General features: G+C 47.6%; 1 protein-coding gene across 5 annotated transcripts in view; it reads left to right on the forward strand.

Moving 5' to 3' along the window:
• MAP7D2 (MAP7 domain containing 2) overlaps positions 1-27,125 on the forward strand; it is a 134,814-nt gene that overhangs the window by 5,666 nt on the left and 102,023 nt on the right. The window contains exon 1 of one of the 5 annotated variants that reach the window (XM_066250097.1): positions 25,850-25,946. The exons of the other annotated variants lie outside the window; for them this stretch is intronic. The gene's annotated coding sequence lies outside the window, so the exon portion shown is untranslated. Of the gene's footprint in view, positions 1-25,849; positions 25,947-27,125 lie in introns of those variants that run through there. 5 annotated transcript variants of the gene reach the window in all.

The raw sequence follows: 27,125 nt of genomic DNA on the forward strand, positions 1-27,125 counted from the left end.
TCTCGGCTTCTCACAGTCTGAATTCAGGTCCATAGCCCTGTCTCAGCCTGAGGCACCCCCAGCGGAGCACTCTTCATATTCTGCCTGTGCCCCGTGGAGCTCGCGGTTCCTCTCGGTGAGTGTTCATTGGGCGCCCACTGTAAGCAGGACCCTGTGCTGGTGGCGACTGCTGTCACTCGAGCTGAGTGGATTGTTGTCCAGACTGCCTGGGTAGGATGCCACTTGTCCCCTTGCTGCTGCCTCACCTTGGGAAAGTTACTTGACATCTCTGAGCTTCAGTGCTGTCACCTTTAAAGTGAGCTGAAGAGAGGCCCTGGCCGGTTGGCTCAGCGGTAGAGCGTCGGCCTAGCGTGCAGAGGACCCGGGTTCGATTCCCAGCCAGGGCACACAGGAGAAGCGCCCATTTGTTTCTCCACCCCTCTGCCGCACCTTCCTCTCTGTCTCTCTCTTCCCCTCCCGCAGCCAAGGCTCCATTGGAGCAAAGATGGCCCGGGCGCTGGGGATGGCCCGGGCGCTGGGGATGGCTCTGTGGCCTCTGCCCCAGGCGCTAGAGTGGCTCTGGTCGCAACATGGCGACGCCCAGGATGGGCAGAGCATCGCCCCCTGGTGGGCAGAGCGTCGCCCCATGGTGGGCGTGCCGGGTGGATCCCGGTCGGGCGCATGCGGGAGTCTGTCTGACTGTCTCTCCCTGTTTCCAGCTTCAGAAAAATGCAAAAAAAAAAAAAAAAAAATGAGCTGAAGAACAATAGCACAGGAGAAAGGAGCAGTGCTTTGAGGATTAAGGGATTCATGTCTGTATGGCAGCACCTGACACATAGTCAGTGCTCGGGCTGGTTAGCCGCAATCTCCTCTGTTAGACCACTGGCTGGAGCGCAAGGCCTGTGCCCACATTACATGTGGTGCCATGTGGGGCGGGGGAGGCTGGCTGGTCATCCAACCCCTCCTTAAGGTCTTTGCACACAGTAGGTCTGTAACTGATGTTTGGCAATTGCATTCTGCTGGCAGCAGCAACACCAGGTCCAGAGCTCAGCAAATGCTCATGAGGGGATTAAGGAAGGTGTTGATGCAGCAGGACTTGGTGAGGAGCCACTGCGCCACCTCCCCCGCAGGTATTGTAAAGTGCCAAAAGCTACAGAATCAATATTAATATTTTGGGAGGCTTGAAGAACATTTTATTAATTTGGGTTAAGGTGTGCAGAGAAATTGTGAGAAATAGTCTCTGTACTGTGTGATTGGCATGACCAGGATGGCCCTTGGCATTGTATTGTAAATGCAAAGGGGTGAATGGCTAGCCAGGTACAGGGAGAGAAAAGCCAAAATAAACCTTTTCTTATAGCAATGAGCCATTTGCAGGCATTTGTCCCCACAGAAACTACCTCTCCTATGTAAATGCGTGTGGTTAACACGTGTGACTTTGGACAGAGAGATAGCAGATGAACACTAGATAATATAGGAATGCCTTTTAATATGTAGAAAGGCATCTTACTGCCATTGTGTTGTCTTGTAAATTTTGTTTTCTCCAAAATAATGTATGGCTTGCAAATTGAACGTGGTCCTATCGTGTTAAAGGACATATGACTATAACCAATAGTGGTAAGGGGCTCCTAATTACAATTTTTGCTTCTGTACTTCCCACTTACAGAACTATAACTACAGAACAAAGGGCCCGTGCGCTCTCCCTCAGACCTCTGTTGAGCTGCCGCCGCTTGGCCAAGCTAGACAATAAAGCCTTGGTGTGGAATCGACGGACTTTGTTCGTGTCTTCAATGTTTCGGGTCCCTCTGGATTAGGATTAACACTTTGTGATTGTGGAATCACAGAACATGTATCCCGAGTGCATCCGGCTGGTCATTATTGTTTACTGAGTTGCCCAGTGTTCCCTAGTAAGGGAGGATGGCTTTCCTGCCCTAGATCAGGAGAATATTGGGGTACACGGTGGAAGCTCAGGAGTGTCAGCCCCACCCCAGGCCAGAGTAAGGTAAGGCTAAGTAGGAAGGGCTGAGAGTAGGTCCCCAAGAAATCGGAGTTCTTCATCCTTTCTCAAAGTCGCATGTAAAACCATTCTTAAACACTTAAATCCTAAAGCTGCGTGGACCTAGGAAGAGCAAGGTGAGTTTGTGCTGCGTGGACCTAGGAAGAGCAAGGTGAGTTTGTGCTGCGTGGACCTCGGAAGAGCAAGCTGAGTTTGTGCTGCGTGGACCTCGGAAGAGCAAGATGAGTTGTGCGTGCAGATTAGCATCTCCGTTTCCTTAGGCAGCGGGAAGGACCCCCAGGTCAGGAGGCAAGGCGTGTGGTGTGGGGCTCCTGGCCTTTTTTAGTGATGGTACCTTAGGACTTGGACTTGGCAGGAGCTCAGGGCAAACTGCTAAAAGCCTGTGTGATGATCAGTGGTTTCTCTTCTGCCGTCCTGACCCTGTTCACACAACTGTCAAAGTCTGCCATTTTAAAAAAAATGTTTTTAATTGATTGATTTTAGAACTTTAAAAAAGATTTTATTTATTCATTTTAGAGAGGAGAAAAGAGTGTGTGAGAGAGAGAGAAGGGAGGGGAGGAGCAGGAAGCATCAACTCCCCCATATGTGCCTTGACCAGGCAAGCCCAGGGTTTTGAACCGGCGACTTCAGCGTTCCAGGTCAATGCTTTATCCACTGTGCCACCGCACATCAGGCAAATTTATTGATTGATTTTAGAGAGAGAAAGATTGATCTGCTTCTGTAATTGCCCTGACCAGGGATGGAACTCACAACCATTGCATTTCGGGACAACGCTCTGACCAACTGAGCATCAGGCCGTGATGGCAAACCTTTTTATAAAAACCGCCCACTTTTAGCCTGACCAGGCAGTGGCGCAGTGGATAGAGCGTTGGACTTGGATGCAGAGGACCCAGGTTCGAGATCCCGAGGTTGCCAGCTTGAGCACGGGCTCATCTGGCTTGAACGAAAAACTCACCAGCTTGGACCCAAGGTCGCTGGCTCGGGCAAGGGGTCACTCGGTCTGCTGAAGGCCCGTGGTCAAGACACATATAAGAAAGCAATCAATGAACAACTAAGGTGTCGCAAGGAGAAACTGATGATTGATGCTTCTCATCTCTCTTTGTTCCTGTCTGTCTGTCCCTATCTATCCCTCTCTCTGACTCTCTCTCTCTCTCTCTCTCTCTGTCCCTGTAAATAATAAATAAATAAATAAAAAGCACCCACTTTTGCAGTGCTGGTCAACCTGGTCCCTCCCGCCCACTAGTGGGCGGTCCACCTTTCATGGTGGGCCAGTTGCGGCGCCATTTGGTTGCTCCGCTCCTGCCTACCATGAAAGCTGGAATGCACACTAGTGGGCGGGAGGGACCAGGTTGACCAGCATTGCAAAAGTGGGTGGTTTTTATAAAAAGGTTCACCATCACGGGACTAGGGACAAAGTCTGTCATTTCTATTTGTAACCTTTCTCCCTCTCCAAGATTAAATTATGTTTTTCTCTCATTCAGATGCCCCATCTTCTGCCGTGGTATGTTTTTTGAGAGAGTACCTCATCTTCTGTAGTAATTATACTGACTGACATATAAAACAAAAGAGATTGACTTATAAAACAGGTTGATTTGGTCAGGGGAGAGATGGGGACTTCAGGGGGATGCTGGTACATGATCTGGTGGGCCTTGTTGGAGGGGTTAAAATCTATAATTTGTGGCCCTGGCCGGGTAGCTCAGTCGGTTAGAGCATCATCCCCCCATGCCGAAATGCTGGGTTGAATCCCCAGGAGGACACATACAACAATGAACCAGTGAACACATGAGTAAGCGGAACAACAAGTCAATGTTCTTCTCTCTCCCTTCTCTTCTTTCTAAATATCAATAAATTGAAAACAATTTAAGAGCTATAACTTGTAACGTGCTCGGCATAGTAAGTACTGTCAAGGCAAGTGGTATGATGATGCTCACAGTGATGACGCCTGGTGTCGGGGAGCCATCTGAGTGCTGAGTAGGCTGCGGCAACAGTTCAAGGATTTGAAAACTTCCCACAGCCCTGCCCTGCCGCCTCTTTGGAGTGAATTACTCGGTAGGTAGGTGGAAGAGGCCATGGTTGAGGGCGGCTGACCTTGGGGCGCTGTGGCCCGGGGGCACTTGCTCACTGTCCACCTCACATGGAAGAGGGGACCACCTTTGAATGTGCAGTCTGCAGGCTCTGGGGGGGGGGGCTAGGCCTCAGCATGCCCTCCTCCTGAATGTAGGCCTCTTCTGCTTCTGTCGGGAAGCATTGCTTCCCTTTTCCTTACGAAGTTCTCTTTTTAAAAGCCAAGTGATGAGCTGAGTTGAGGCTGTGATTTGTTTTTAATTTTCATTTATTGATTTTAGAGAGAGAAGAAGGGAGAGAAAGAGAGAGAAACGCTGACCCACCATCCCACTCATCCATGCATTCACTGGTTGATTCTTGTATGTGCCCCAACCAGGGATCGAACTAGCAATCATGGTGCATTAGAAAGAGGCTCCAGCCTGACCAGGCAGTGGTGCAGTGGATAGAGCGTCGGACTGGGATGCGGAGGACCCAGGTTTGAGACCCCAAGCTCACCAGCTTGAGTGCGGGCTCATCTGGCTTGAGCAAAGCTCACCAGCTTGGACCTAAGGTCGCTGGCTTGAGCAAGGGGTTACTGGATCTGCTGAAGGCCCACGGTCAAGGCACATATGAGAAAGCAATCAATGAACAACTAAGGTGTCGCAACGAAAAACTGATGGTTGATGCTTCTCATCTCTCTCCATTCCTGTCTGTCTGTCCCCATCTGTTCCTCTCTCTGACTCTCTCTCTGTCCCTGTATTAAAAAAAAAAAAGAAGAAGAAAAGAAAAAAAGAAAGATGCTCCAACCGATAGAGCTACCCAGCCAGGGTTCAGGGGGTGATTTTTTTTTTTTGTATTTTTCTGAAGCTGGAAACAGGGAGAGACAGTCAGACAGACTCCCGCATGCACCCGACAGGAATCCACCCAACATGCCCACCAGGGGGCGATGCTCTGCCCCTCCGAGACGTCGCTCTGCCGCAACCAGAGCCACTCTAGCGCCTGGGGCAGAGGCCAAGGAGCCATCTTCAGCGCCCGGGCCATCTTTGCTCCAATGGAGCCTTGGCTGCGGGAGGGGAAGAGAGAGACAGAGAGGAAGGAGGGGGGGTGGAGAAGCAAATGGGCGCTTCTCCTATGTGCCCTGGCCGGGAATCGAACCCGTGTCCCCCGCACGCCAGGCCGACGCTCTACCGCTGAGCCAACCGGCCAGGGCCAGGGGGTGATTTAAGGAAAAGGAAAACAGGTCTGTGTGAGCCGCACATACACATAGCATTTGAGGGAATAGCGGGCAGCAGTAATGCCAAATGCCCATGACCTTGGAATGGCAGGATCTGTCCCCAGGAAACATAGCTCCTGGCTTCCTCTCGATGCCAACTTGGCCCATATCTCAGAGCCCCCAGACAACCCTACGGAATGCTTCTTGATCCTTTGCCATCTCACCCCCTTCATTTTTACCCTCCCCTCCCCTCCCCTTTTCTGTAATAATAACTTTATTGAGACAATATTCACGCACTACACATTTCAGCCATTTAAAATGCACAAATCTGTGGTTTTCAGTCTATTCAGAGTCGTACATCCATCACCACAGTTACTTTGAGAACATTTCCATCACCGCACAGAGAAAGCCCACCCCCATTGGCCATTTCCTCTTGCTGCCACCCCCAGTCCCTGGTGGCCACCCATCTACCGTGTCTCTGTAGTGACTGCAAGCTTCTGCCACGATGGCCTTCAGCCTTTGATGCAAACCCATGGTGTGGTTGCCCAGAAGTCCACGGCTGGGGCTCTGTGCACCACAGATTTAGAAATCACCATTCTGCACTCTCCGCCCATCAGGTCCAGGGCTGCCTTTCCTGCAAAGCCTTCCCTTTCACCTCCTGTGGTGTCACTCCAGTCCCGAGCCCTTAAAACCTAAACGTGCCTCCTGGGCAGTCTGTAGTCACGTACTGCGTGTGTGGTAATTTTAGCTCCTCAGATAGTATCCTCTGTTCATTGTTGAGCACTGATGTACCAAGTACTATTATGAGCACTTGCCACACATTATTTTATTTATTCCTCACAAACACCCTTTATACTGTTTTATTTTTATTTTATTTTCTTTTATTTGCAGAGACAGACAGAGAGTCAGAGAGAGGGATAGATAGGGATAGACAGGAACAGAGAGAGATGAGAAGCATCAATCATCAGTTTTTCCTTGCGACACCTTAGTTGTTCATTGATTGCTTTCTCATATGTGCCTTGACCGTGGGCCTTCAGCAGACCGAGTAACCCCTTGCTCAAGCCAGCGACCTTGGGTCCAAGCTGGTGAGCTTAGCTCAAACCAGATGACCCCGCACTTAAGCTGGCGACCTCAGGTCTCGAACCTGGGTCTTCCGCATCCCAGTCCAATGCTCTATCCACTGCGCCACCACCTGGTCAGGCCCGTTTTATTTTTAATAAAGATTTTTTTTTTGTAATTTTCTGAAGCTGGAAACGGGGAGAGACAGTCAGACAGACTCCCGCATGTGCCCGACCAGGATCCATCCGGCACGCCCACCAAGGGCGATGCTCTGCCCACCAGGGGGCGATGCTCTGCCCATCCTGGGCATCGCTATGTTGCGACCATAGCCACTCTAGTGCCTGAGGCAGAGGCCACAGAGCCATCCCCAGCGCCCAGGCCATCTTTGCTCCAATGGAGCCTCAGCTGCGGGAGGGGAAGAGAGAGACAGAGAGGAAGGAGAGGGGGAGGGGTGGAGAAGCAGATGGGCGCCTCTCCTGTGTGCCCTGGCTGGGAATTGAACCCGGGACTTTTGCACGCCAAGCCGACGCTCTACCACTGAGCCAACCGGCCAGGGCCTTAATAAAGATTTTATTTATTGATTTTATCAAGAAAGGAGAAGGGAGGAAGAGAGAACTATCAACTCATAGTTGTTTCACTTCAGTTCTTCATTGCTTGCTTGTCATATGTGTTTTGACTAGGCAAGCCCAGGATTTCGTATCAGTGACATCAGGTTGATGCTTTATCCACTGTGCTACCACAGGCCAGGCTATTTATTTATTTATTTAATTTTTTAGGTGAGTGGAGGGGAGATAGTGAGGCAGACCTGACTGGGATCTACCCATCAATCCCAGCTGGGGCCGATGCTCAAGTACCAAGCCATTTTTAGCACCTGAGGCTGGCACACTTGGACCAAACAAGCTATTCTCAGTGTCTGCAGCCATGCTCAAACCAGTCGAGTCACTGGCTGTGGGAGGGGAAGAGAGAGAGAAGGATTAGAGAGTAGGAGAGAGAAGTGGATGGTTTCTTTTCCAGGGTGCCCTGACTGGGAATCGAACCCAGGACATCCACAGGCCAGGCCAATGCTCTATCCATTGAGCCACTAGCCAAGGACTTTTTTTAACTTTAGAGAGAGAGAGAGAGAGAGAGAGAGAGAGAGAGGAAGGGAGAGAGGGAAGGAGGAGAGAGATGAGAAGCATCAAGTCATAGGTGCAGCACATTAGTTGTTCATTGATTGCTTTCTCATATGTACCTTGACTGGAGGGCTACAGCTGAGCCAGTGGCCTTGGGCTCAAGCCAATGACCTTGGGCTTCAAATCAGTATCCTTGGGATCATGTTGATGATCCTACAGTCAAACTGACAAAGCCGCACTCTGGTCAGTGCCCTTGGGGTTCTGTACCAGGGACCTCACCATCCCAGGTTGACACTTTATCCACTACGCCACCACAGGTCAGGCTCTTTATACTGTTTTTATCCTCATTTCAAAGATACTTTGGTTTCTATGCCTGTGTAACGAACCACGGCAAACTTATTCTTTCTTAGGATTCTGGGGTTGGTTGGGTTCAGTTGAACACTTAGCGATTCTTCCAGTCCCTATATTGTCAGCATCTGGGAACTCAGTAGACTTGAAGTGTCCAAGGAGGCCTCTCTCATTGTCCAGGGAGTCTGTCCTGGAGTCCAGTGTGCCAGCTACATTTCAAGAGCGAAGAAGCCGCCTGACCTGTGGTGGCGCAGTGAATAGAGCATCCACCTGGAATGCTGAGGTCGCTGGTTCGAAACTCTGGGCTTGCCCGGTCAAGACATACACAGCAAGCAGTGAACAACTAGCGTGAAGCGACTATGAGCTGATGCTTCTTGCTACTATCCCCTCTGTTAAATCAATAAATAACATACTTTAAAAAAGGAGTGAGGAAGCATTGCATGGGGCCTGGGGCCACGATGCAGGGGGTACAGAGTGTTACACTGAGTGGGACACTTGAAACCTTGTCAACACAATAAATCAAAAATAAAATTAAACAATTATATTAAAAAAGAGAGAGAGAGAGTGAAAAAGCAAAAGTTGCCAGTTCTCTTAAGGCCTGGCTGGGCTTGAAAGTCCCGGAATGTCATTTTTGCTGCATTCCGTGGTCAAAGCAAGTCACAATGCTAGCCCAGATTCAAGGGGCGTAGAAAAGAATTCCCTTCTTGATGTGAGGGGTCATGAGCCCCTAATGGGAGCGAAGGAGAGATTCTCTTCAGGGAATGCTATTGAAATTAAGAGAGGTAAGTAGTTTGCTCAAGGTCACACGGTAAGTGGCAAGCCAAACCTCACACCCAAGTGCGATCGACCTCAGAGAGTAGTTTTAGTGTGTATGCTACTGCGCCTTCCCAGGTGGATTATAACCCACTCCTTTCACACATGGGCCGTGCTGCCCACTTCTCCTGTGCCCCTCTCAAAGTCTAACTTGGTACTGTGGATCCACATTTTATGAGGATTTCATGGGTCTTCTTAGTATATAGTTGTTTTTCTCCTCAAAGGTGATAAGGACTCTCATTTTTTATGAGAGAGAGAAAGAGACACATCAACTCATTGCTGCACCTAGTTGTACATCCATTGATTGCTTCTTATATGTACTCTGACCAGGGCTCAAACAGGATACCTTGCGGTCAAGCCAATGCCCTCAGGATTGAGCTGGTGCAGTGGAGATCAAACCGGCAACTCCGTGCTCAAACCAGTGACCTTGGTGCTCTTGAATGACTCTATCCAGTGAGCCACTGGCCAGCGCAGAACCATCTTTTTTTTTTTCTTTGTGACACAGAGACAAAGAGAGGGACAGATAGGGACAGACAGACAGGAAGGGAGAGAGATGTGAAACATTAATTCTTTGTTGGAGCACCTTAGTTGTTCATTGATTGCTTTCTCATATGTGCCTTGACCGTGGGCCTTCAGCAGACCTAGTAACCCCTTGCTCAAGCCAGCGACCTTGGGTCCAAGCTGGTGAGCTTTTGCTCAAACCAGATGAGCCCGTACTCAAGCTTGCGACCTCGGGGTTTTGAACCTGGGTCCTCTATGTCCCAGTCCGACACTCTATCCACTGCACTGCCACTGCCTGGTCAGGCAGAACCGTCATTTCTTAGAGCAAAAATGTTATGGTATTAACTAAAATGCTTAGAGGAAGAGAAGTTTCATTTAACAAACTTTCTGGTTTGCTAGGAATTAGGCTCCCCCCCATCCTGTCTATGCCAGCCTTTATTGTTGGGATCTGGACGATCTCTTCAGTACGCTTCTCTGTTGTGGGACACTGCATTCAGTGGGACTGAGGACTGTGGCTCCTCGGTCATCACTTTGGAAAGCCCATGGAAAATTCTCATATAGTCTAGGCCAGTGTGTCTCAAACAATCTCTGCTGAAGGACCAGTTTTTTTGTTTATTTTCCCCTGGTTTCCAATCTGTTGTTGACCGATGTCTTGGTAAAATACAATAAAAAGACTTAAAACGGAAATAAAATATAGCCTGACCAGGCGGTGGCGCAGTGGATACAGCATCAGCCTGGGATGCTGAGGACCCAGGTTCAAAACCCTGAGGTCGCCGGCTTGAGCGCAGGCTCATCCAGCTTGAGTGCACGGTCACAGGCTTGAGCGTGACATCACAGACATGACCCCATGGTCGCTGGCTTGAGCCCAAAGGTCGCAGGCTTGAACCCAAGGTCGCTGGCTTGAGCAAGGGGTCACTGGTTCAACTTGAGCCTCCTGTGAAGGCACATATGAGAAAGCAATCAATGAACAACTAAAGTAATGCAACTATAAGTTGATGCTTCTTATTTCTCTCTCTTTCTCTCTCTCTCTCTCTCTCTCTCTCTCCCCCCCCTCCCTCCCTCCCATTTTCTCTCTCAAAAAAAGAAAAAAAAGAAAAAAAAGAAAAAGGAAAGTGACACCCGCCCACAGGCCACATTCTGAGTAACTGCCCTGGGCCAGCATTTCCAAAGGGTGTGGTACACAAGAGAGTTTTAGGTTATATGTGGACCCATGGACTAACCCAGGCGTGGCCAACAGTTTTTGCCTCTGGGGCCAGATTAGAAAGAAAACTTTTTTCACAGGCCAAATGAAATATTAAAATTAAAAAATATTAAATACAAAAACGATTTGTTTAAGTAAACAAAATTTTATTATGTAATTTGTTTATGAATAAATGTGAGTGAAAAAAATTTTAATATACAATATTATTTTAATAAAAATATATTTTAATAAAAATATAATTACATACCATATAAATACCCAAACTGTATCACAATCAATTGAAACAATATTTAATTAATGGAATGAGCTTGAAGGGGTTATATTGCAAATAAAACAATTATTTCGTTTTATAAATACAAACAGCCTGGACACGTTTTCAGTTATCAACTGCAGCTATTGTCTATGCTACAATGCCACTTGATTCAGCACACTTGACCACAAAACTAACGAATTGTTTGACCTTGGGTGTGCACTGGCAAACTCCGCCTAAAAGAATGTGGGTTTCACATCGCCGCTAAACGTCAAACAGTTCGTATCAAGTACAGATGAGCACAAAAGTTGTAAATCTTTATAATGGAATTTTTTAAAAAAATAAAGAAGTATCGTGAATCCATTAGACGTTATTGGAAGTTAACCCTAGATTAGTCACACGTGGAATTCTTTTCCGCATATCACTATCTTCTTAAATATCTCGATTTCCAATAATCAAAGACACCTCTGCTTCTGAGTAGCTGAGATTTTAAAGTAGCGGAGAATACTAAAAATGTAATTGCAGGCCGCATAAACTCATTCCGCGGGCCGTATGTTGGCCATGCCTGGACTAACCTCTCACCTTCAATTTTAGATGAAAAGTTCTGTGGATTCTTTAATTGTAAAAATACAACTAGTACAATAAAGTGTAATTTCATGTATATTTTTGGAATGACTAAAAATGAAAATTCAATTCAAAGAAAAATTCTAAATACAGTAATAGTATAGGCTGGTGCTGGCTACTCTAAAGAATGCTAGCCACGTATGTGATCCTAAATTTCCTAAAGCTGCATTGAAAAAGTAAATAGGTCAAATTAACTTAATAGTACAATTTATTTATTTATTTATTATTTTTTTGTTGTTGTATTTTTCTGAAGTTGGAAACGGGGAGGCAGTCAGACTCCCGCATGCGCCCAACCGGGATCCACCCGGTACGCCCACCAGGGGGCGACGCTCTGCTCATCTGGGGCGTCGCTCTGTTGCAACCAGAGCCATTCTAGCACCTGAAGCAGAGGCCATAGAGCCATCCTCAGCGCCTGGGCCAACTTTGCTCCAATGGAGCCTTGGCAGCGGGAGGGGAAGAGAGAGACAGAGAGGGAGGAGAGGGGGAGGGGTGGAGAAGCAGATGGGCGCTTCTCCTGTGTGCCCTGGCAGGGAATCAAACCCTGGACTCCTGCACGCCAGGCCGACGCTCTACCACTGAGCCATCTGGCTAGGGCCAATTTATTTAGCCCATTGTAGCTAAAGTATTTATTCAACATGTAATTCATAGAAAGAATTATTAACAAGATATCTTACCTTCTATTCTTTTTACACCAAGTCATCCAAAACCAGCCACATTTCAAGAGCTCGGTAGCCAACTGTGGCTAATGGCTAGTATATTGGACAGCGCTGATCTGGGTCATTTCCATCCTGGAAGAAAGTTCTCTTGGTTGATAATGAGCCCCATGGTCACAGAGAGCATGGTGGCGCTGAGGTGGTCAGTCACCGTGCCATCCAGTATGGGTGCAGCACAGAATGTGCCATGGTATTCAGTCCGCCTTGGATCTCCGCGGGGTGTGCTTAGCAGAAATGGGAAGACGCTTTGACCAAATGGTCTCTCCTACCTGCAGTAAGTCAAAGTGTGTCCGGACCCCTAGGCCCTTGCAGGGAGAAGCTGCTTTGTTTTCCCCAGAGTGGGCAAATGGCAAGGTACTCACACAGATCATTATCTTGGGGACCTGAAAGGCTATGGAAGAGGGGTGGGCTTGACTTGGTGATCATTGTTGAGCTGGTACCGAGGGAAAGCATGACATGCAAATGATGGGAGGTGAAGGTGGTAGTAGCCAGCCGGGGGTCTCCAGGTTCCGTGTAGGGTCCAGTAGGAATCCCATCAGCTGAGTAGGGTCCACCAAACTGGGTCGAGATGGGCTCTATGAGGTCAGGTCTAGTCATTTTCCCCCAGTTGTGTTGTGCCTTCGTAGCACCTGTTCACGGAAGCCACTCATTGACTGTGACCAACAAGTTCAGGTTGGCTGACAGAGCAGATGCCCTAACTCTGGGAACATATCTGAAGAAACCCAAATCGCTAATTCAAAAGAATATATGTACCCCTGTGTTCATTGTAGCCTTGTTTACAGTAGGCAAGGGCAGCTACCCAAATGCCTATTAGTTGGTGAGTGGATAAAAAATCTGTGGTACATTTACACAATGGATTACTACTCAGCCATGAAACAAGGAATATACTTACCTTTTGCCACAGCATGGATAGACTTGCAGAGCATTATGTTAAGTGAAATAAGCCAGTCAGAGAAAGACAAGTACCATAGGGTTTCACTCATGTGGAATCTAACGAACAAAATAAATTCATAAACAAAAATAGAAACAGACTCATAGATACCAAGAACAGTCTGCCAGCTGTCAGGAGTGAGGGGTTGGGGGATTGGATGGAAGAGGTGAAGGGATTAACCAGTACAAAGAGGTAGTTGAAGAATGGCTACAGAGATGCTCCTTGCAGCATGGAGAAAACAGTAGTGTGGAGATAACAGGGTGTGGAGCCCGATGAGTGCTGGGGGCAGCAGGGGGCTGCTCTGCAGAGTGCACGGTTTTCCCAGCACTTTGCTGCACATCTGAGACTGGGCGGAATGGTATTGAATGTACGCTGTGGTTGAAAAAACACACACTAGTTAACTTTGTAGCAAGTCAACCAGTGAGGAACCCCAATTGCTGTGGTAGATTATATTTGATTAATTTCCTTCCTGGCTCCACTTTTCTACCCCTACTTTTGTTTTGCTCTTTTTCACTTTTCATATTTATTTCTGCTATATTTTATGTAAGCAGAAGGAGGGAGAGAAGGTGGGAAAAAATCAATACCGGAAATACAGAGCAGGAAAGGCCCCTACAGCTTGAGTCTTTGACCAGGCACTTAGAGCCCTTTCTTAAGCAGGGCGCTCTGCCCTCCTTTTTTTTTAAATTTTTTCTTTTCTTTCCTCTTTCCTTTCCTTTTCTTTTCTTTTCTTTTTTTTTTTTTTTTGTATTTTTTTGAAGCTGGAAACGGGGAGAGACAGTCAGACAGACTCCCACATGCGCCCGACCGGGATCCACCCGGCATGCCCACCGGGGGCGACGCTCTGCCCTCCAGGGGGCGATGCTCTGCTCCTCCGGAGCGTCGATCTGTTGCGACCAGAGCCACTCTAGCGCCTGAGGCAGAGGCCAAGGAGCCATCCCCAGCGCCTGGGCCATCTTTGCTCCAATGGAGCCTCGGCTGCGGGAGGGGAAGAGAGAGACAGAGAGGAAGGAGAGGGGGAGGGGTGGAGAAGCAGATGGGCGCTTCTCCTGTGTGCCCTGGCCGGGAATCGAACCCGGGACTTCTGCACGCCAGGCCGACGCTCTACCACTGAGCCAACCAGCCAGGGCCTCCTTTCCTTTTCTTTTCTTTTTTTTTCTTTTCCCTCTCCCCTCCCCTCCCCTCCCCTCCCCTCCCTTCTTAAATTTTATTCAGTGAGAGGAGTGGAGGCAGATAGACACACTCCCGCATTCACCCTAGGATCCATCAGTCAAAGTCCACTAGGGGGCAATGCTCTGCCATCTGGGTTCTCCGCTCCGTTGCTCAGCAACTGAGCCATTTTTTTAGTGCCTGAGGCAGAAGTCATGGAGCCATTCTCAGCACTGGGGGCCAACTCACTCTAATCGAGCCATGGCTGCAGGAGGGGAGGAGGAGGAGGAGAGGGAGAGAGGGGGGGAGGGGGAGGAGTGGATAAGCAGGTTACTTCTCCTGTGTGCCCTGACTGGGAATCAAACCTGGGACATCCACACGCGGACTGATACTCTAGCACTGAGCCAACCGGCCAGGGCCTGTATCCCTCTTTCAAAACACCTTAATATGTGCTGTCACTTGAAAAGACTTATCTAAATTCTGAACCGGGCAAAACAGATTCTCCTGCTGTGCTTATGCCCCTGTCACCAGATTGCACAGTCCGTGTGCATGGGGGTAGTGTCATCTCTTAGGACGTTTTCCTTTTCTCTACCTTATTAATTGTGTGTTCATTTCTCGTGAGCACCAGTCAGGGGTGACAGTTGGTGGTGAAATAGTGTGACAGCTTTCAGCGGAAGCTTTCCCTGCACTTGGGCAATCCCCCCCCCCAGTGGAGTTCTATATTATCAACACACTTGAACAGTGACCCTTTTTCTTAGCTAGGTAACCGGTATTATGGAAGCAGTTTTAGTTGCACCTTCAGACTAAATAAGTCTCTTGAAAAACTTAGTTTGTAGTTGCAGTTTTCGTACTGCAAAGCGTGTTCTTCTTGTTTCCCTCCTCACCCACCCAGATCTCCATTTTGTTTGCATCAGTCATGAATTCTTTGCAAAGAGTAATTGCTTTTTAGTTTTTATTTTGAATGTATAGTGTAGACATGGTTTCAAGTGTCCCACTCAATATAACACCCTCTGCCCACCCCCCATGTCGTGCCCCCCCTGTCCCACAAAGAGCTTCTTTCCATTCCCATTTCACTCCCTTTGCCCTCCCGCCCCCTCCCTCCCTCCCTTTCCCCTGCCCTCTGGGAATTGCTTGCCTGTTGTCTGTATCTGCGTGTTACATATAATGTCATTAATCCCTTCACCTCTTTGATCCCGCCCCTCACCCCCCTTCCCTCTGACAGCTGTCCATCTGCTCCCTGTGACCCCGCCTCTGCCTCTAGTCTGTTCCTCAGTTCACTGTGTTATTTAGATTCCACATGTAAGTGAGAACATTCCGTATTTGTCTTTCTCTGCCTGGCTCATTTCACTTACCATAATCTCCAGGTCTAGTTATATCATCTCAAACGGTAAGATTTCCTTCTTTTTCCCACTGCATAGTATTCCATTGTGTAAATGTACCACTGCTTTTTTATCCACTCGTCCACTGATGGACACTGGGGCTGTTTCCAGGTCTTGACTGTTGTAAGCAATGCTGAAGTGAACATAGGAGTGCGTATCTTCTTCTGAATTAGTGTTTTGGGATTCTTAGGATATAGTCCTAGAAGTGGGATAGCTGGGTTAAAAAAGAATAACAAAATGGAACCACTTCTTATTTTTTAATTTAATTTTTTTTAATTTAGAAAATTAAATTTAATGAGGCGATATTGTACATAGGTTTCAGCATTTTAATGTATACAATTTAGTGGTCTTTAGTTTATTCACAAGGTTATGCAACTATTACCACTACCTTGTTCCATAGCATTTTGTCACCCCAAAAAGAAACTCTGCACCAATTCAGGCACTCTGCAAACCTCCCTCCCCTCAGACCCCGGCAGCTGCTAATCTTTCTGTCTCTGTAGGTTTGTCAGTTCTGAACATTTCACATGAATGGAATCAGACAACAATAAAAAATAAAGAGTACATAGGTTTCAGGTAAACATTTCTCTAGCACTTGAACTGTTGACTGTGTCAAATAATTTTCTGTCACCTTATATCTGTCCCTCTTTACTCCCCTCCCATCCACCTTATATTTGTCCCTCTTTACTCCCCTCCCATCCACCCTCCCCCCTGTAACCGCTTCACTTTTATGTGTCCATGAGTCTCATTTTTGTATTCCACCTATGTATGAAATTATACAGTTCTTAGCTTTTTTTTTTTTTTCTGAAGCTGGAAACGGGGAGAGACAGACTCCCGCATGTGCCCGACCGGGATCCACCCGGCACGCCCACCAGGGGCGTCGCTCTGCCTTGACCAGAGCCACTCCAGCACCTGGGGCAGAGGCCAAGGAGCCATCCCCAGCGCCCGGGCCATCCCTGCTCCAGTGGAGCCTTGGCTGCGGGAGGGGAAGAGAGAGACAGAGAGGAAGGGGGGGGGTGGAGAAGCAGATGGGTGCTTCTCCTATGTGCCCTGGCCGGGAATCGAACCCGGGTCCCCCGCACACTAGGCCGACGCTCTACCGCTGAGCCAACCGGCCAGGGCCTACAGTTCTTAGCTTTTTCTGATTTACTTACTTCACTTCGAATAATGTTCTCAAGGTCCATCCATGTTGTTGTAAATGTCACTATGTCATCATTTCTTATGGCTGAGTAGTAGTATTCCATTGTATAAATGTACCACATCTTCCTTATCCAGTCCTCTGTTGAGGGACACTTTGGTTATTTCCCTGTCTTGGCCACTGTGAACAATGCTGCAGTGAACATGGGGGTGCGTGTGTCTTTACGTATCAATGTTTTTGAGCTTTTGGGGTAGATACCCACTGGAGGGATTGCTGAGTCATATTGGTAGTTATATTCTTAATTTTTTGAGGAACCACTATAATTTCTAACATAATGGTTGTACTAATTTGTATTCCCACCAGCTGTGAACGAGGGTTCCTTTTTCTCTACAGCCTCTCCAACACTTGCTATTACCTGTCTTGGTGATAATAGCCAATCTAAGAGATGTGAGGTGGTATCTCATTGTAGTTTTGATTTGCATTTCTTGAATAGCTAGTGAAGATGAGCATCTTTTCATATATCTGTTGGCTATTTATTTGTGTGTCTTCTTGGGAGAAGTGTCTGTTCAGGTCCTCTTTCCTTTTTTTTTTTTTTTTTTTTTTTTTTTTTTTATTTCTATGAAGTTGGAAACGGGGAGGCAGTCAGACAGACTCCTGCATGCACCTGACCGGGATCCACCCGGCATACCCACCAGGGGGCGATGCTCTGCCCGTCTGGGGCGTTGTTCTGTTACAACCAGATCCATTCTAGTGCCTGAGGCAGAGGCCACAGAGCCATCCTCAGCGTCCAGGCCAACTTTGCTCCAATGGAGCTTTGGCTGTGGGAGGGGAAGAGAGACAGAGAGGAAGGAGAGGGGAAGGGGTGGAGAAGCAGATGGGCGCTTCTCTTGTGTGCCCTGGCAGGGAATCGAACCTGGGACTCCTGCACGCCAGGCGATGCTCTACCACTGAGCCAACCGGTCAGGGCCCCTCTTCCCGTTTTTTAATTGGAGTGTTTGCTTGTTTGTTGCTGAGCTTTGTGAGTTCTTTGTATATTTTGGATATTAACTCCTTATCAGAGCTGTTGTTTGTAAATACCATCTCCCATTTAGCTGGCTGTCTTTTTGTTTTGTTGTCAGTTTCTTTTCCTGTGCAGAAGCTTTTTATTTTGATATAGTCTCATTCATTTGTTTTTGCCTTTAGTACTTCACTTGCCTTTGGGTCAAATTTAGGAAACGTTCTCTACGGCCAAGGTCCATGAATTTAGTACCTATGTTTTCTTGTATGCAATGTATTGTTTCAATTTTTATATTTATGTAGGTCTTTAATCCATTTTGAATTAATTTTTGTGCATGGGGACACAAGGTATAGTCAAGTTTCATTCTTTTTCATGTGGCTTTCTAGTTTTCCCAGCACCATTTATTGAAGAGACTTTCTTTTCTCCATTGTGTATTTTTGGCTCCTTTGTCGAAGATTATTTGTCCGTATATATGTGGTTTTATTTCTGGACCCTCAATTCCATTCCATTGGTCTGTGTGTCTGTTTTTCTGCCAATACCATGCTGTTTTGGTTATTGTGGCTCTGTAGTATAATTTGAAGTCAGGTTAGGTATGATACCTCTGGCTTCATTCTTTTTTCTCAGGATACTTTGACTATTTGGGTTTTTTTATGATTCCATACAAATCTGGTGATTTTTTTGTTCTATTTCTTTAAAAAATGACATTGGGATTTTAATGGGGCTTATATTAAATTTATATATTGCCTTGGGTAATATGGTCATTTTAACTATGTTGATTCTTCCAATTTATAAACATGGAATATTTTTCCATTTCATTGTATCTTTTTCAATTTCTTCAATAATACTTTTTTTTTTTTTTACTTCATTTTCTGAAGTTTCATTGTTGGTGTCTAGGAAAACAGTAGACTTTTGTATATTGATTTTGTATCCTGCGACTTACTGTATTGGTTTATTGTTTCTAATAGGTTTTTTGGTGGAGTCTTTGGGGTTTTCTATATACAGGATCATGTCATCTGCAAAAAGTGATACCTTTTCTTCTTCTTTCCCAATATGGATGCCTTTTATTTCTTTCTCTGCCTGATTGCTCTGGCTAGGATTTCCAGTACTGTGTTGAATAAGAATAGAGAGACTGGGCAGCCTTGTCTTGTGCCTGATTTTAGAGGAAAAACCTTCAGTTTTTCACCATTTAGTAGGATATTGACTATTAGTTTGTCAGATATTGCTTTCAAGATGTTGAGGTACTTTCCTTCTGTACCCATTTTATTGAGTATTTTAAACATAAATAGATGTTGTATCTTATCGAACGCTTTTTCTGTATCTATTGATAGTATCAACAGGTCAGAAGACCAGACACAGAGCACCTCTGTTCTTCAGGGGAAGAGTGGCCCTGTAAAACTAGCTGTGGGGTGTGTCTCTGCCACTCTCTGAACCCCACAAATGAAGGGAGACGGGATCTGGGAGCCATAGTAGCTGCACTTTGTTTTTCTCCGACTCTGCGCTGAGTGCGTGCTCTTGGCAGACAGTGGGAACACTGGCCGTGACCCCTCGTTCTGCTACCACTTTGGTTTAGTATCTCCCCGTCTGCCTCTCAATCTCACCAGTCCTCACGCAGAAGAAGATCCAATCACTGCGAGCTTCCCCCTTTCCAGAGCTGCAGCAGACAGAGTCCTAGGCAGTCTGGGTTTCTCCGCTCTTGAGAACCAACTGCAAGTGTCTCTTATCTTCCTTATCCGCTTCGCAACCCTTCCCACCTTTACTTGGTTCCATGTGGGGGAATCTTTTAAGGTGCATTTGCGAGCCCAACTGGGGTTCTTTTGCTGTGTTGCAACTGTTTAATTTGTTGAAATTTCAAGGGGAGAGATCATGAATATCTTTCATGCCACCCTTACTCTGATATCATCCAATTGTTCCTTATTATCGTCTGGGATGAGGTTAACTCTTTTAAGAATTTTTTTTTTTTTTACACAGAAACAGAGAGAGAGTCAGAGAGAGGGATGGACAGGGACAGACAGACAGAAACAGACAGGGATGAGAAGCATCAATCATCAGTTTTCGTTGCGACACCTTAGTTGTTCATTGATTGCTTTCTCATATGTACCTTGACCGTGGGCCTTCAGCAGACCGAGTAACCCCTTGCTCAAGCCAGTGACCTTGGGTCCAAGCTGGTGAGCTTTGCTCAAACCAGATGAGCCTGCGCTCAAGCTGGTGACCTCGTGGTCTTGAACCTGGGTCCTCCGCATTTCAGTCCGACACTCTATCCACTGCGCCACCGCCTGTCAGGCTCTTTTAAGAATTTTTAAAAATTGATTGATTTTTTTTTAAGAGAGAGAAAAACATCAGTTTGTTGTTCCCCTTATTTATGCACTCGTTGGTTGATTCCTGTATGTGTCCTGCGTGAGGATCACACCTGCAACCTTGGTGCATCAGGATGATGCTCCAACCAACTGAGCTATTCTGCCAGGGTGAGATGAACTCTTGATAGCAAAACACTCGAGAACAACCTGAACTGTGCCACTCTACCCTGGTCACCTTTCCTTTCTCTTGGTTTTCTTTTATATGGTCTACCGGAAAGTTCTGTTCGTTTTTGGAATAAAACAAAATACAAATTCTTCTGACTTAATTCATGTGGCACCCATCTTGAATATTTCCACACCAATCCTATCTTCCAAATATGGTCTGAAATGGTTTGCTGAGCTGAATTAAGCCTTTCTGCAATCTCCGATGTTGTCAGAAAAGGATCTTGCTCCAACATGGTCTTAACAACATCGTCATCAATCAAAGATGGTCGCCCAGAACATGGCTTACCAGAAAGGTCGAAATCACCTGTTTCGAATTTTTCCAACCATCTTCTGCATGTCCTATCAGAAACTGTACCTTCAGCAAACACTTTCAATAAATTTCTACATGCTTCTGTAGCATTTCTTCCTTGTTGAAATTCGTAAAAATACAGTGGCGTAAATGAACTTTATCGCCTGACCTGTGGTGGCGCAGTGGATAAAGTGTCGACCTGGAAATGCTGAGGTTGCCGGTTCGAAGCCCTGTGCTTGCCTGGTCAAGGCATATATGGGAGTTGATGCTTACAGATCCTCCCCACCTTCTCTTCTGTGTCTCTCCCTCCTCTCTTTCTCCGTCTCTCTCTCTCTCTCTCCCTCTCTCCCTTTCTCTCTCCTCTCTAAAATGAATAAATAAAATTAAAAAAAATAAATGAACTTTATCAGTAGCCATGGGTACACTATGGCTTCACACATAAGACTAACGTGAATCAACTTTGTTTTAGTTAATTTGCTACGTCAGTATGTGTACATTAAGTGATAAAAATAGAGAGGCACACATGCGCCAAATAAATATGTGCTTACGTATTGAAACTTGTGATAGAAACGGACAGAACTTTCCGGTAGACCTTTTAATTTCTCTCAGTTTTGACTGAGAGCCTCAAGAAGACGACTCAGTGCCTTTCTACTAAGGAGTGGTGAAGGTCCTTTGTGGTACATAATTTTATCTTTTTTTTTGAGACAGCAAGACAGAGGGACAGATAGGGACAGACAGACAGGAAGGTAGGGATGAGAGCATCAGTTCTTCATTGCAGCACCTCAGTTGTTCAGCGATTGTTTTCTCACATGTGCCTTGACTGGGGGGCTACAACAGAGCCAGTGACCCTTGCTCAAGCCAGCGACCTTGGGCTCAAGCCAGCAACCTTGGGCTTCAAAGCAGCGACATTTGGGCTCAAGTCGGCAACCTTGGGCTTCAAGCCAGGAACCTTGGGCTCAAGCCAGCAACAATGGGGTCATGTCTATGATCCCATGCTCAAGCCAGTGACCCCATGCTCAAGTTGGTGAGCCCACGCTCAAGCCGTGCACAAACCGGCAACCTCGGGGTTTCAAACCTGGGTCCTCCGCATCCCAGTCCAATGCTCTTTCCACTGCACCACAGCCTGGTCAGGCCTTGATTTTATCTTTATTAGTTAAAAATTGAACGGATTCTTGCCACTTTGACATGTAAAGATGATTTCCTAGTTAAGTGCGTCTTATGATGAGGCCAATTCAAGGAGATACCACACTCAGGTATAGCCCTGTCTAGTAGAACTTTCTGTGAGGTGGAAATGTTCTGCGTCTGTTCTGTAGGGTAGCCACCAGCCATATGTGGCTATTGAGTACTGAAGAACTGATTTTTTAATTGTATCTGGTTTTAAATAATTTAAAGAGCCACCTGTGCTAGCGGCTCCTGAGTTGGACCGTGCGGTGAACTCGATGTTGACCTACCTTGCCGGGTTAGGAGCAAGAGGTGTGGAAGGAGCTTCACCTCAAACAAGTCACTTCAAACCCCTCTGTTATTGGTTTCTCCTCTGCACGCTCTTGCGTTGGCATTTGTCACTCAACCACGCTCAGTGGTGCGCAGGCCACCAAGGACAGCACTGCCGGTTAGCCCTATGCCGCATATCAGCTCTGCAGGGCTGTGAGGGAACTGAACAGCCAAGACTTATGTTTGGCCACTGGTAGCCCTGGGCTGCCCATGATCAGCTAACCCCTTTCTGCCCCTGCCTCAGTTTTAGTTATCAAACCTGTTCGGACGAGAAACCGGATTGACTTGTAAGGCATTACCAAACCATTAGATGGAAGCATCAGGTGTATAGGATTTGTGTGGGCTGTGCGGAGGACTTCTCCAGTGGAAGGTTAGCAGGGACTGAGGCCACGGGCCTACATTGGAGAACCCTGTGGTAGGAGGAGAGCTTGACGAGGCCATTTGGGGGTATTGGGCTCCACAGCTGAATGAGTCATGTTCCTTCTCTAGGATGTGCTCACTAAAAGTAGATAAGCTTCAGCTCTCTCGTTCCAGTTTGTTCCTCACAAACTATGGCTTGAGGTGTTAGCCTATGAGAACAACTGAGTTGCTTATCTGTACGTGAGATGTTCACTAGGAAAACTGATTGACACTTGCCACCTCCCAGTGGAGGATGCCGTGATCACCCTCTGTGGTAGCGGAATCACCAGCCACATAGGCTTGGAGGCGACACACTTAACAGCATCCCCCACCCCTCCCGTTCCATCTAAGACAGAGAGTTCTGCCTCCTTCATTTATCGCGACCCAGTGCCTGTTGCCTGGGTCACAGCCTGTCATCTTGGACCTGACCATTATCACAAGAGCCTTAAGGATCTCTGTCCCTCTGTCCAGGTATCACTCTCACTGTCATGGGTCCATCATGTCACTCTCTGGCTAACCCCCTCTGATACCTTTCTTGCTTGAGCACAGTCTAAACTGCTGTTGGGGGTTCCCAGACATGTTGACATGGGCCCACACTTTCCCCCCAACCCCCTCTCTCTGGCCAGTGACCACCCCCGGGTTGTGGAATCCCGCACACTCTGCATGCGCTGGCACCTCACTGCGCATGTGTAAGCTCCCCCTCTGCCCAGCGTCCCCTGCCTCTCTCTGTCTGCTACGTTCCTCCTTCAGTCCTTGGCTCAGGCCGCGTCTCTTCCGACAGCCATCCCAACCCTGTACACTCCGGTGTTTTTTTCTTTCCTATTTCCATTACAGTGTTGCTAACACTAATGTGGGCAGATCAAATCCTGTGCAGATAAACTCGGGCTGGGCATTTGGAAACAAAAGTTCATAGGTTTTATGCATACAGCCTAATGAATGTTTACATATACGCCCTTGTAACCAACACCCAGATAAAAAAAACTAAACATTTTTAGCACTCTTAAGGCTCCCTTATGCCTCCTCCTATTTTTGGTTGTTTTTGAACTTTATGAAAATAGATTTGTGTAGTTACATACATTGTTATTTTGGCAAAATATACATAACATGAAATTTACCGTTTTGGCCATTTTTAAGAGTTCAGTAAATTGCATTAAGTACATTCACATCATTGTGCAACCATCACCACAGTTTGTCTCCAGAACCAAATATATACTTGTGTGTGTGTTTTCCACTTGACGTTGTCTTTATTATTATTTTTTTGTATTTTTCTGAAGCTAGAAACGGGGAGAGACAGTCAGACAGACTCCCACATGCGCCCGACCGGGATCCACCCGGCACGCCCACCAGGGGGCGACACTCTGCCCCTCTGGGGCGTCGCTCTGTTGCGACCAGAGCCACTCTAGTGCCTGGGGCAGAGGCCAAGGAGCCATCCCCAGCGCCTGGGCCATCTTTGCTCCAATGGAGCCTCGGCTGTGGGAGGGGAAGGGAGAAACAGAGAGGAAGGAGAGGGGGAGGGGTGGAGAAGCAGATGGGCGCTTCTCCTGTGTGCCCTGGCCGGGAATCGAACCTGGGACTTCTGCATGCCAGGCCGACGCTCTACCACTGAACCAACCGGCCAGGGCCACTTGACGTTGTCTTAAGGCTTTCCCATGTTGCAGATGTCAAGCTTTGATTTCTTCTATTCTGAGTACTGTCAGATTGTGTAACTGTTCAAGTTTGTTTTATCCATTCTCTTGTTCATGGACAGTGGGTTATTTTCAGTATTTCATTTTCTTTTTTACTAAAACTGCTATAAACATGCTTGTATACATTTCTTGGATGCCCATACAGATACATTTCTGTTGCAGACATTCCTAGGAGTGGAATTGCTGGGTGTTATTGTAGGCATATGTTCAGCTTTAGCACATAGTGCCAAACTGTTGGAAGTAGTTTTCTATTGCCGTTATAACAAATTACCACAAAGTCACTGGCTTATAGCAGCGTGAATTTATTATCTTATAATTCTGGCATTCAGAAGTCCTGAAGTCAAAGTATCAGCAGAGCGTACCTGGAGGCTCTCAGGAGAATCCCTTTCTTTGCCTGACCAGGGGGTGGCACAGTGGGTAGAGCATCGGACTGGGATACCGAGGATCCAGGTTTGAGACCCTGAGGTCGCCAGCTTGAGCCCAAGGTCACTGGCTCAGGCAAGATGTCATTCAGTCTTCTGTAGCCACCCCCCTCCCCCCGGTCAAGGCACATATGAGAAAGCACTCAGTGAACAAACAACTAAGGTGCCGCAATGAAGAATTGATGCTTTTCATCTCTCTCCTTTCCTGTCTACCCCTATCTGTCCCTCTCTCTGACTCTCTCTGTCTCTGTCACAAAAACAAAAACGAAGAAGAGTCCCTTTCCTTGTCCTCGCTGGCTCCTGAGGCTGCCTGCACTCCTTGGCTCGTGCCTCCGTCCTGCGCGGCCAGCAGCGCAGCATCTTCCAGTCTCTCTTTCTCTCTCTCCAGTTTGGCTTTCACTGTCATATCTCCTCTCTGTCTTCCCTCCCTGTGATTACATGGGGACCGCCTGGAACACCCTGGATAATTCCTCCATTTCAAGGGCCTTAATCACTTCTGCAAATGCCTTTTTGTTACATGAGGTAACATTCATAGGTTCCAGGGACTAGAATGTGGACATCTTTGGGGGGTTATTATTCTGCCTACCACATGGCCAAACCATTTTGTGTTAGACTTCTAGTTCTTCCAAATCTTTGTCAGCACTTGGTATTGTCAGTCTTTTAATTAATTAATTAATTTGTTTATTTTTAATTAAGTGAGAGGTGGGGAGGCAGAGAGAGACTCCCGCATGCACCCCGACCAGGATCCACCCAGCAAGCCCCTTACCGGACGATGCTCTGCCCATTTGGGGCCTGCTCTGTTGCTCAGCAACTGAGCTTTTTTGTGTCTGAGGCAAGGCCATGGAGCCATCCTCAGTGCCCAGGGCCAAATTGGTCCAATTGAATTCTGACTGTGGGGGGGGGGTTGAGAGAGAGAGAGAGAGAGACAGACAGACAGACAAGAGGGGTGGAGAAGCAGGTGGTCATTTCTCCTGTGAGCCCTGACCAGGAATCGAACCCAGGACTTCCACATGCTGGGCCCACGCTCTACCCCTGAGCCAAGTGGCCAGAGCCTGTCAGTCTTTTTAATTTGGGCTATTCTGGCTGGGATGTGGGGGCACAGCCACTGCCACCACCCTCAGGCAGTGTGTCCTCTTTGGCTCCGATACAACTTGATTGCAACTTACTGGTATTATATTTCTATATACTTGTTGACATGGCACTGTCCTGGCCAGACTGTGCACTCGTCCATGAAGCAGGTCATATAGTAGCCAGTTCAATGCACGCTCCTCGGAGGGTAAGAAGTGCCTGAGGGCAATTTTGAACAGAGATGCTAGCAGAGCTCAAGGCGAAGGGAAAGCCTGCCCCTGCAGTCCCGTCTCTGGCTCCAGGTAGCGTTTCTCTCAAATACAAACAGGACCAGAGCAAAGAACCCGGTTTCTAGCTTCTGCATGCTGTTGTCTTTCCCAGGGCAGTTCCGTACAGGTGAGTAATGCCCTAGAAGGAGATGCGGGCGGACTCCTGAGGGCGTTGGTCGGGGTGACGTCACTGAGTATGTAAATGAGGAGGGAATGCAGTTCCAGAGGCAGGCTGCTGGGGAGCCCCATCCTGGACCTGCACGGACTGGACTGGGGTTTGCCTCGTCCTGGGCTCTGCTCATGTAGCAGCACACCGCGGCTCCTCGCTTGCAGAAAGGACCAGAAGGTAGGTAGGCTTTCTGGGTTTTCGGGAATGTCGTGTGTGTAGACTTCAACCCGCCTTGGAGAATTGAGGCCGGAGTTTCTGAGGAAGGTGGAGCCAGAGTAGAATTGGATTTCTGCTGGCCCGGGACACGCAGTGGTGGGCACAGATGTCTTGGTGCCAGAGAGATGAACCTAGAAGTGCAGTTAGTATTAGACAAAAGCAGACAGGATCGTGGCTTCATTTGGGAACATGTCACTAGAACCACTTCCTGTGTTCTAGTTTTGTCCCCAGTTTGCCTCGCTGGGTGCACAGCCTGGTTCGAGAGGGCTGAAGGGTGTCAGGCTCGCTGGGGCGCTGGCAGCGTTCCTGCCTGGCGTGACTGGCCATCCAGGGTGCGGAGTGTGTGGCAAAGGACTTCTCCAGCCCTCACGGGAAAATCTCTTTAGTCAGCCAAGGTCTGACTGGTTGGTATATAGATCATAAAGGAATTGGTCTTTTGAGAAAAACATTATCTCAGGGTAGGAGTTACTGTAACGGGCCTATGTTGGTGTTATTGGTCCCTTTTAAAGACATACTGACTCTGTCACAGCTTTAGTTAATTGCGTAAGTACACGTGTGATTCACAAGTGACCTGGAAGCAAACCAGCTGTGCCAGGAGGGCTGGGGAGGGCTGAACAGGGCACGACCCTGAGTCTGGGGTCCCAGAGACCTGGACATCTCTTCTCTGCCCTGCTGTCTGCAAATGGCGGAGACGGGAGAGTGGCAGCACTCTTGCCGAGTACTGGACCCAGCTCCCTCCTCCCTCCTCGTCATCTGGGTTCAAGGAGGCCGACGGTCTGGCCTTTTGGGGTTCCCTCTGTGAACTCCAGGTCTGCAGAGGATCACGAGAGAGGACGTGGGCTGAGCTGCCACCCACGCTAACTTTTCCAGATAGTGGATCTTTGTGCCGTATTCTCTGAGACTGGAGGGGCACCCCTCACCTCTTGGGTCAAGAAGTCCTTTATGTTCACACAAATATCTCTCCTCTAAAGACCTCTCCAGATAGGCAGGACATCCACTCGGCATCCTTTTCACAAACCCTCCCGGTCTCCATAAAGAGACCTGGGACCTTGAGTGAGGCCCAGCTCCCGAAGCCCTCAAACGTGACTTTCTGTGTGGTGCTTACTCTGTGACATGCTGCTGGCCTTCTCTAACCTTTTG

This window comes from Saccopteryx bilineata, chromosome X (assembly GCF_036850765.1).
Source record: "Saccopteryx bilineata isolate mSacBil1 chromosome X, mSacBil1_pri_phased_curated, whole genome shotgun sequence".
Taxonomy (NCBI): Eukaryota; Metazoa; Chordata; class Mammalia; order Chiroptera; family Emballonuridae; genus Saccopteryx; species Saccopteryx bilineata.